Here is a 10,000-nt window from a genome sequence, read left to right as displayed (position 1 = left end):
GAATAAAAAATACAACTTTTGAAAAATGTCTGCATTGATAAAACATTGCATTAGGGAAGTTCCACGTGTCAATTAAGCAACATGGAAAAATAATATTGGAAAAGTCCGGTAAAAAGGGGGACAGCATATGAGAATTTTGTCATTTCTAGTGCAACTATGTTCCAATATGCCAAACTGCTCTCTATGCTGTGCAGTGTGTGTGCACAAAAAAAGGCTAGTGCGGATTAAGAGAAAAACTGAAGCTGATATGCATGTTGTAAATTGAAAAGTAGTAGCAGGGATAATATACCTTTTGTGTCTTTCTACTAAAATACTCAGGCTTTGTAAGGAAAAGTAAATCATTCACACACAAAAAAATCAAAATATCTTTATGAAACGTAAGTTTGATATATTTTAATTGGTGAAGCCATTTGACATTTTTAGGCAACTTGTGTATTTTGGATCTATATGTTGTCTTTTTCAAAGATATTACATATCTTTGGGGTTCTAGTGGAGAGCGATTAATTTGTCTTGCAAAAAAATATTTGAAGAACGACTTTTTATTCTTTCCAGTCTTAACAATATCAGTGCTTCTTGGCTTGAAAACTGAGCGGGCATAATGATAAAAAGCTCTTTTTTCCTGCCTCATTAGTAAGTTAAAATATGAAAATCATTCCATAAACTTCTATCGATTCCGGATAGTTCTGCTATCCTAAAACGAATCTTAAAAGAGTCAAATTAAGTTAGATATTTTGATGTTGCTTTGTATTCTTCACTAGAATTCATGTCCACATACACAACAGTCTGGCCTCTGTGAGCTCAATACCCAAGGGGCTTCTCCAATGATTTCTATGATTTCCCCCCATAACATGTTCGGAAAGGCAGGTCTTGTTTATTAAAACCTTGCAGTCAGTGTATGAACACCTACGTTCAGGTCTTCACTGCCGTGAGAGACATTCATTTTAATTTATGTAGTTGTTCTATCATCGAGGAAGATTCTGAACTTTTTGAAAATTTGGCCTTTATCGGCCCTAAACCTCTAACATTCCACTGTATCTTAATGAAACGGAGGTTCTGTTCTTTCTGTCCAGAGCTTCTGATAAGTGTTCGCAGACTATGTAAACTTCTGAATAATAACTTTCAGTCTTAAACATCTCAGTATCATTTTGTGCAGTATTATTCTGCTCTGCAAGATAATGTGTTATCAATACTTCATAAGATAACGGTGGCCAGAGAATGGATGAAATTCATAGTTGCTTTCAAACTGCTCCCTTTCTGAGGGTGTGGGTCACAGATCACGCAGCTGTCAGCCAATAGATAATCTTGATGACTAAAATGAAGCCAACAGAGGAGAAGGTGCCTTACGTCTAGAACACTCAGGAAGGTCTTAGCAACTCAAAGCCAAAACATTAGGGAGCGAGAAGATTCTAGATTTATTTGTTTACAGCCAAAAAAAAAAAAAAAAAAAAAAAAACAAGGCGCATCTTTATCTGAGGAATTCTCCTCATCACCTCAGCAAGTGAAAGCTTAACTTCTTCTGTTTTCAAAAATGGTGTGATTGTTTCATCTGTGTGACCTGTTCCTGGAGGTAAAATGAGGAAGGAACATGCGATTTGGCCTCTCTTCCCAGTAGAGGAGGGAGGCGCATAGAAGTCACTGAACCAGGTGGATGTCTCCAAGGAGAGCCCTTTTGTGACTGAGATGAATTCAGAAGTGCGCTGTGACTAGCTGACTTTTGCCACATCCAGGCTTAGGCCACCAAGCGGCCAGGGTCAGCAAATTCCACTACCTGAAAGCAAAGGCAGCAGGAAAGGGGAGCTGGGGCCAGGGAAAAAGCAGTTGAAGCACAGTAGGAAAGCAGGGGGTCTCCTCTCCCCCCCTTCCCACTTCTCCTTCTCCCTCTCCCTCTCCCTCTCCCTCTCCCTCCCCCTCTGTCTCTGCCTCTCTCTCTCTCTCTCTCTCTCTCTCTCTCTCTCTCTCAGAAGAGTGGCTCTAAAGGGAAGGACGGGAGGAAAGGGAAGGGTGGTCATTGAACTACTTTTAGAGCAAGCCTGCAGATAAGAGTTGTGGTGTCCAAACAGAGCTGTGTCTGTGACAACCAGATTGTTCCAAGCATGGATCATCCTGCTCGTGCAAACTTGCTGCTGCACTGTTTGTTTACATGCTGTTTGGGTGGCAAAAACAGGGAAAGTCTGGGTGAAATCCACTGCAGGAAGACCCAGCCATATGCCTTGTCATCGAAACCCCAATTATTTAAACATTCTGAAGGTTAAGACATCCATCTGTGCGTTACTCTTTCTCTTACTTCTGGATCATGACGTTATTCTCTCTAGTTCATTGACCTTGATCGCAACTGACCTCAATCTAAAGCCTCGGAACACCTTTCTCAAGCGAGACTTGATACCAGTTTGGTCTATCAGGTGTCAAGCGTGTGCCCACCACACCCACGGTCGCTCCTGTCCTACAGGAGGAAATTTGGACCCGGCCGACCATGAATGTGACTCAGTCGTTCCAGCCCAAAATGGGGTGGAAACAATTTTCTATAGATGCTTGCTGATTAGTAGATATATTAAAAAAAAAAAAAAAAACCAGTATCAGTCAGTGAAAAAAAAAAAAACAAAGATCATATCCTGCTTTTAAGCATTGAGGTTGAATAATTGTCCTGGAGATAAGTCTCTCTCGTGGATTTTAGGTGTTTGGCAGATGATCTAAATTCATTAAGTAGGCCTAAAATTTCTCTGTTCCCATTCAGGCATCCTTTGAGGAGTTTACCAATACGTGAGAACAAAGCAATCTTCGATTAAATTATTAATCGTGCAACGCGTGAAAAGCCTATCAGACCCCTCCTAAGTAACTTCTTACAACATTTCAAAGTATTCTCTAGTCTGACGTATGCAAAGCAGCATCTCGCCCCTGCGTATGAGCTTCAGCCAGCCTGGACCTTTGTACCCATCGTAGGCTGGTGAGCACTCCAAACCTATAAATTCGTAGCCATTCAAAGCGCAAACATTTTTAAGTTTAAAACTCTGCGCAGAGTCCTTTTACAAAAGAGTCCACTTCTTCATGTACCTTTAAAAACATTTACCCACTTTATTCTTTTGTGTCTTTGAAGAGAAAAAAAAATTAATAAAGTTGTAGGATCCTTTTGAATTTAGAAAATGTTGGCAATGTGGGAAAGAAAGACATTCAGCATTTCAAAGTTCTGGTGGGGAAGAAAAAAAAAGATTCTGAATAAAACAATTTTATGTGATTTTGCAGGTGGTTTGAGCTATCATTTTATATGTACGTTTGTACCACTGCTCATTGGAATGTTCATATAATACTGACCTAATTATGCATAGAAAAAGATAAGCCATTTACTTGATTCATTTCTTCTTTTTAAATCAAGAAAGGAACAAAAAGGCTCCTATTTTCTGAAAGAAATTGTTCGCTTTTATTGCAGAAAAGTAGCAGCTTGTGCAGAGCTAGAACTGTAACAATTTTATATTCCAAAGGTTTTGTGTGTATTCGGTTAGTTACAGTAATTATACCCAATAACTGACAGCCAAAATCACGTAGGAGAAAGCAGAGGCTGTTTTCTCACACAGGCCCTGCTGCAGAACATCTGCTGAGAGATTTGCATATTAATTAACCCATATTAACTCTAATTATTCTGGGAAATTATCAAATAAATTGAATTTTCTAATTTTAACCTTTCTTTTACTTGACGCGTGTCGAGGCTGAGAGGACGCACCAGGCCGTCTCACCTGGGCAATGAGCAAAAGATCTTTTCTCCCCCTTTTGCTCCTTTAGACCTGGGGCAGCCTGGGGAGCTTTTGTGTGCCTTGTGCTTTTTTGGCTTCTGTGCTTGGTAGGGTCTCCGTGCATTTGTTGAGAGAGGGAACATGTGTGCCTGTGAGCACAGATGGTGGATTTATACAGGGGTGAGGAAAGGTGGTACCTCAGAACAGTTGAGCAAACCTTAAGTTTTTTTTTTTTTTTCTTCCTCCCAGCCTGTTGTTTAGGCCTGAGCAAATAAATGGGAGTTTAATTCAATTAGAGCCTGGCTTTAGTCAGTGCCTCATGACAGAAATTATTCAATATTTTTCCCCTCACATTGTTTGGTTTACACATCACTGACTCCCTTCCTTTTGTACTCTGTTTAGAGTGGCCATAATGTGTTGAGCTTTTGTGTCTGCCGTGTCACTGTCCCTTTCACCGTTGTCTGGTTTTGTCAATTGTGAGGTGCAATGACGCTATTTGGAAAACAGGCTCCTCGTAGTAAGGGTGTTGCTGTGTTAGGAGGGGAGGCTGCAGTTTTAAAGACCCCACAGAGTAAACCGTCGCACTGGGCCACCTGCGCTGAATGTCCTGCTAATCCTGAGGAGAAATCCTCTGGGTGGAGAAATGAAGGTTCGGTGGCTTTCCCAGGTGTCAGAGGCCTCCTGCGGACGAAGGTGTCCAGGGTGGATGGCCTGGGCCCTCTGACCCCCCGCCGCCCCCACCCTTCTAGGCGTTTCTGTGGAGTCAGAGGTGGTGCGCGTGGGCAGGTTTGTCACGACCACCGCTTTAGGACGTGGTCATCAGAAGAGAACAACTGGTGAAAAGCAGTAGCTGTTCCTAGGCCTTCTGTGGAGCCACACGTCTCTTAAAACCCTGTGACTCTTCATCTCCCCTCGGTCCCCACCCACTAACGTCTAGAAGGTGATCCGCACCCTTTGCGGCCTTCAAGAGGATGGCTTCCTTCCGAAGGGGCCCTTCTCCACGGTCCCCTCAGCTGATGGGCTAGACACATTGCAGCACCTCCACGTGGCCTTCCCGAGACCCGAGGGTTATTACTGACCGCCAGAAACTGCAGAGACCGTCAAAGGCCCCAAACTGGTCTGTTGGACGGACAACTGCTTGAAGTTGGTACAGATAGGCTGGGACTGCAGTCCCCTTTTCCGTGGGAGCCTGGAAAGTCTTTTGCAGGAAAAATCTTTCTTTAAGAGACGAGCTTTTTTGCTTAAGAAGGGGGAATGGGTTCCTGTTTAAGGTTTTGGGAGGAAGGAGGTTTAATTTTGTCGGACTTCGGTTAATATCTACATCTTAGAAAAACGTACGGTTGCAGACAAGGTTTAGGGGTGGGGCAACTATAAAACAATCAGAGAAAATTGTTACAGTTTGTCTACTTCATGTTTATTTTTTACAAAACATTCCAACGTACCCTGGCAGTTACTGACTTTACACCTTTTATGGGCTTTGAAAGTTGTGTAACCTTTTCAGAGGAAGGTGATAGACACAATATCTATTTACACAAGGACACATTTCCCCTTTCTTTATATTCAGTTTATTCAAGGTTTTATTTCCAAGGTCTTATTACTATAAAACTTAAAGCTAGACAAGGTCTGCCCTCGTGTCAGATAAAAAAATTCCAAAACAATTTTGATGGCTCAGAAGCTTATTATTTCATACTTCTGGGTCCTAAATAAATTACAGTTATTTTCACATTCCTCTTGAATATCCTTCAGGCATGATAATAAGCATCTTTTTTTTCTCTATAGTTTCTTAATACTTTCTTTCTGATGGTGGGTATAAAGCAACTTGCTGAATGATCATGGATTCCAATAATTAGAGAGTTCCCCCCCCCCCCAAATCTTTTCTCTTCTTGTGACATATTGTTGGGAGACACACATTCACTTGATGCATTTAATAAAGCATTGTGGAATTGTTGGCAAATAGATGTACAAAGCAAATAAAAATATTTGTGTACAGCAGTTGTTTGGGGGCCTTTCCTCAATTTGCCATCACCCTGGGCTTGCTGAGGAGGGTGTTGTTACACTTTTTTTTTTTTTCTTTTTAGCCATCAAAGGTAATTATTCCCTCGTGCTCTGGAGTACAATTTGGCTAAATACTATATCCTTAGAGTGTAAGCATATTACAGATGTAGACAGAAAGTGAAGCTGAGAAAATTTCTAAAGGGTCGAAACTACAACTACAAAAACTCAATGAAAGGAGAGGCAAGGGGCATGTGTATTTGAACATCAGTCCAATGACTAGTTTCCTCTGGTAGGAGTCAAGTAAGGTAATCCAAACCATTCTGAGTTCTCGATATAGAGGAAAACCCTAATATGTTTTCCTTTGTAAAACAATAAACAGCCATTAAGTCTTTGGGTAAGCATACATTTCACTTAGAACATTGTGACCTAGGATAATGGTGTCTTCTTGAGAGATAACGGAATTTAAAAAAGAAAGAAAGAAAGAAAGAAAGAAAGAAAGAAAGAAAGAAAGAAAGAAAGAAAGAAAGAAAGAAAGAAAGAAAGAAAGAAAGATAAATGAATTTACTGTTGTAAATTCTCTGACCAATATCTGTTTTTATGATAGTTTGGGGAAGGGAGGATCCTTACTTGTATTTTTATTTGCCATTATTTTTATATTTCCTATATTAAGGGAGAGGTTTCAAGGGGAAAAGGACATAACTAAGATGTTATTACCTGCATGTGGGAGCTTATCCAGAGCCCCTGCAAATTTATGGAAATTTTAACCTTTTTTTAATCACTACCACACTGCAATGGGAAAGCTCCTCCAGGTACAGGGAAGCTGCTAGCATTTCTAGAGGGGATGAGTGGCTGCCATCTTCCCAAGATGTTCCCATAATAGGAAGTTGAAAGAGTGTCAGAACTAGCCGCTCCACATTGGAACCATGGGATTGCAGAAATTCTTCTCTCATTTCACTTAATATGCATATTTTTTACATAGCTAATCTGAAATGGAAACATTTTTATCCCTACATTCAAAACTGCTTTTGTTTTATCAGCTGACATTTTACAACTCATTAATTTATAATGCGGGTTTAATGCCTTTGAATGTTCCTGGGATAAAAAATTAAAGTGACCAAGCTAGTTTGTATAAAGGCTGACTATGGTATGTTCATAGCTGTTCTTTTATAACAGTGTTTTGTGCTGGAGAGCACGTTCCATGGGGATATTTCAAACTAGCATGATTCCTTCTTTCTAGCATTAATTAATCTTGCCTCCCCAAGTGATAAAGTTATTCCCATTTTTAAATCAGGAAATTAAGGCTCATGCATTTCAGTGACACGTATTCAAATTCAGAAGAAAATTTCTGTTTGAGCTTGCTTTCTTTTGCTGTATCTGTCACGAGACCCCACCCCTATCGTCAAATGAGGAATTGACCCTTGAATTTAGTCCTGTGATCTTTAGTCACCCAAGTGCCGAAGTAACAGGTTAACTGTGATCAAGAAGGGGTGTTGCTAAGTCTTCCCTGGAAAAACCACGACACTGGATAAAAATTCTGGAAGAATCGCTGCATCCTGTCTTTAGTAGCTAGAAATCGAACTTTGGGGGGGAAGGGGATGAATAAGGGCTAGGGTTCAGGTGAAGAGTCTTACTTAGAGTGTCCACGAACACTTACCACACATCAAGGCATTTCAAGGAAGCAACTAGGCCATTAATGCATTGGCTCAAATATAAATGATCTCCAAGTGTCTAAGTGATTCAGGAAACCAAATGACTCCTAAAATTCCAAAGGACTTCTTTGAAACTTTTAAGCCCTATAATCAGAAGAGATATTTTAAAAATAAGGTTACATGTCTATATCAAGTATTAGCTGAAGGGTTAAGCATGCTATTTCCCATCATGGAGCTGCTACTTGAGGACACTTTCGCAAAAGCGATTTTTAAATGAAGGCCCAACACCAAAATTGTGACTGTTACGTACTCAGATCTTCTCTTTTCACCTATACCTACCACACATTGTAGTAGTAGACAAAAGAAGACACTGGAGCAATGGTCCCATCTTTTTTATTTTATTTTATTGTTCTTAAAGATTTATTTATTTATTTGAGAGACAGAGAATGAGCATGAGTGGAGAGAGGGAGATGGGCATAGAGAGAGGGAGAGAGAATCTCAAGCAGACTCTGGACCCACACTGGGGCCAGATCCCATGACCTTGAGATCATGACCTGAGCCAAAATCAAGGGTCAGGTGTCTAACCCAATGAGCCATCTAGGTGTGTGTATTTATTTATTTATTTTTTTAAAAAGATTTATCCATTTATTTGAGAGAGAGAGAGAGAGAGAGAGCTGGAGAAACACATTCTCCACTGAACACAGAGCCGACACGGGGCTTTATCTCACGGCACCAGGATCACAACCTGAGCTGAAACCAAGACTTGGACGCTTAGCCGACTGAGCCACCCAGGCACCCCTCTGGTTCCATCTTTATTATTATTTCAGTGGGTATCAGTGTTTTACACTTCACAAAGTTGTCATCGCACGTGCAAGTTCGTGGACTCCCTGTGGCAACCTCGAAGACAGGAAAACTATTATCATTATTTTTACCCATTTGTACCAAGTTTCCTTGGATGAAAGGCCAAGGCCACACAGCTGGTTACACGTTGGGACTGGGATGAGAAGACAGGTCTTCAAGCTCATAATTCTGGGAACTGCCTCTTTAGTTCTATTGTTTCCAAACTATTGTGGGAAGAAGCATGGGTGTATTGTTAGATTCTGGTAATTGATCAAATTGGTAGGCTTCTATAACTCAAATTAAGGGGATCCATGAAAGTAACAATCATGAAAACAATTCAAAATTAAGCAACCATCTCTATTTTGCATTGTGAAAATCCCCAAAAGTCCCGGGGATTTTCATTTCCTTACTCTTATCCTGCGGGGTTTACATGTAGACTGCATCCTTCATGGGGAATTTGTCACACCATGTATATATTTTACGTGGGTGCCGTACGCTTGGAGACGTGCTTCCTGGCACCGGCGTTGCCACCATCTGGCTGCAGGACCTTAGACAAGTCACTGGACCTCGCTGTGCCTGTACCGCTTCCTTGGCACATGTGGAGGGTGGATGCCAAGTGGCCTAGCACTAGAGCTTTAGAATTCCATTCCTCTAAATAGATAGCAAGCTTCCTGAGGTGAACCCGTGTGTCCTCTGGACTTACCACACTGTAGGTTTAATTAGTGCTTGATGATCGCATTGAACGATTTATTGGCCCTCTTAGCTTGAATGGAGTTCTAGAAAATCATTATTGACCGCCTGATTAACAACCAAGTGTCTATAATCTGCATATGCAATTTTCCTTTACATCAAGAAAACTTCTGCTTCTGGTGAAGATGGAGTATCCCCCCCCCCTTAACATCAGTTCCTTTTCATGTTAATACATTAGCAACTGATCGCTTGTTTGTACTCTAACTGACAGAAAAATGTAGAGAAAGCACATAAGTATGAAAAGGGGTTAGTTAGGTAACATCGTATAGGGCATCTTCAAAACAACAGTTCTGGTATTTCAAATGTCAAGCTAATTATCAGCAATGTTTAAATGCTATGATAGGCCATTTTTGCAAATGCTGAAATTTTCCGGCAGGTATGGACATTATAAAAATGTCATGTTTTGCTGCTATTCCGTTACATGTCACCAGAATAGAAAAATCGGGGGGAGGGGGGGAAGAAAAGTTATATCAATAGACAATAAAGAGAAACCATTATTTGTTTTGCATATGATTGTAAAATTAATTGGTATAGTGATACAATTTAGAGTATTGTTTACTTAGGAGGAAGAATAGAGAGGATTTAATATAATGCAATCTGCTGAAGTGAAAATAATGCTTATTATAGATAAACTATGAAGCCTTTTAAATATAGGTTTTTAGTAATGCATATTCAGATATATCTTTCCAGGCCCATTTGCTATAAAGCAAATTTAAGTATCAGCTTTATACCCTTTGGTAACCCCATATTACACATACAGTTTTAGAGAAAATGAAACTTTAATATGATTCCACATAAAATGGTGAGCCATGCCAATAATTCATATGCACTTCATATGCAAATAGTTTTATCTTATCCATCAATTATCATGTAAACATGGTATCACATGGCAAATTTCCCTGTAATACAGTACAGTACCTGTATATAATTATGGGTGCATTTTGCCAATGCAACTGTTACACAGAATTGTAATTAATTCCTCTGAAGATTACTGGGAGAGTTTTGGATACTGATGCTGTTTTTGGACATTTATTACTGCTCTTT

At 40.2% G+C, this 10,000-nt stretch overlaps 1 protein-coding gene and 1 long non-coding RNA gene across 6 annotated transcripts in view; one reads left to right on the top strand and one right to left on the bottom strand.

Moving 5' to 3' along the window:
* LOC140611959 (uncharacterized) overlaps positions 1-2,597 on the bottom strand; it is a 9,327-nt gene extending 6,730 nt beyond the window's left edge. For both annotated transcript variants that reach the window (XR_012013280.1, XR_012013279.1), the window contains exon 1: positions 1-2,597. This exon is cut by the window's left edge and continues 4,591 nt beyond it. This is a non-coding gene — a long non-coding RNA (uncharacterized lncRNA).
* Positions 1-10,000, top strand: part of ZEB2 (zinc finger E-box binding homeobox 2) — a 135,013-nt gene that overhangs the window by 78,526 nt on the left and 46,487 nt on the right. The window lies entirely within an intron of this gene.

Source organism: Canis lupus, chromosome 20 (genome assembly GCF_048164855.1).
Source record: "Canis lupus baileyi chromosome 20, mCanLup2.hap1, whole genome shotgun sequence".
NCBI lineage: Eukaryota > Metazoa > Chordata > Mammalia > Carnivora > Canidae > Canis > Canis lupus.
This window is presented reverse-complemented; position numbering and strand designations above follow the sequence as displayed.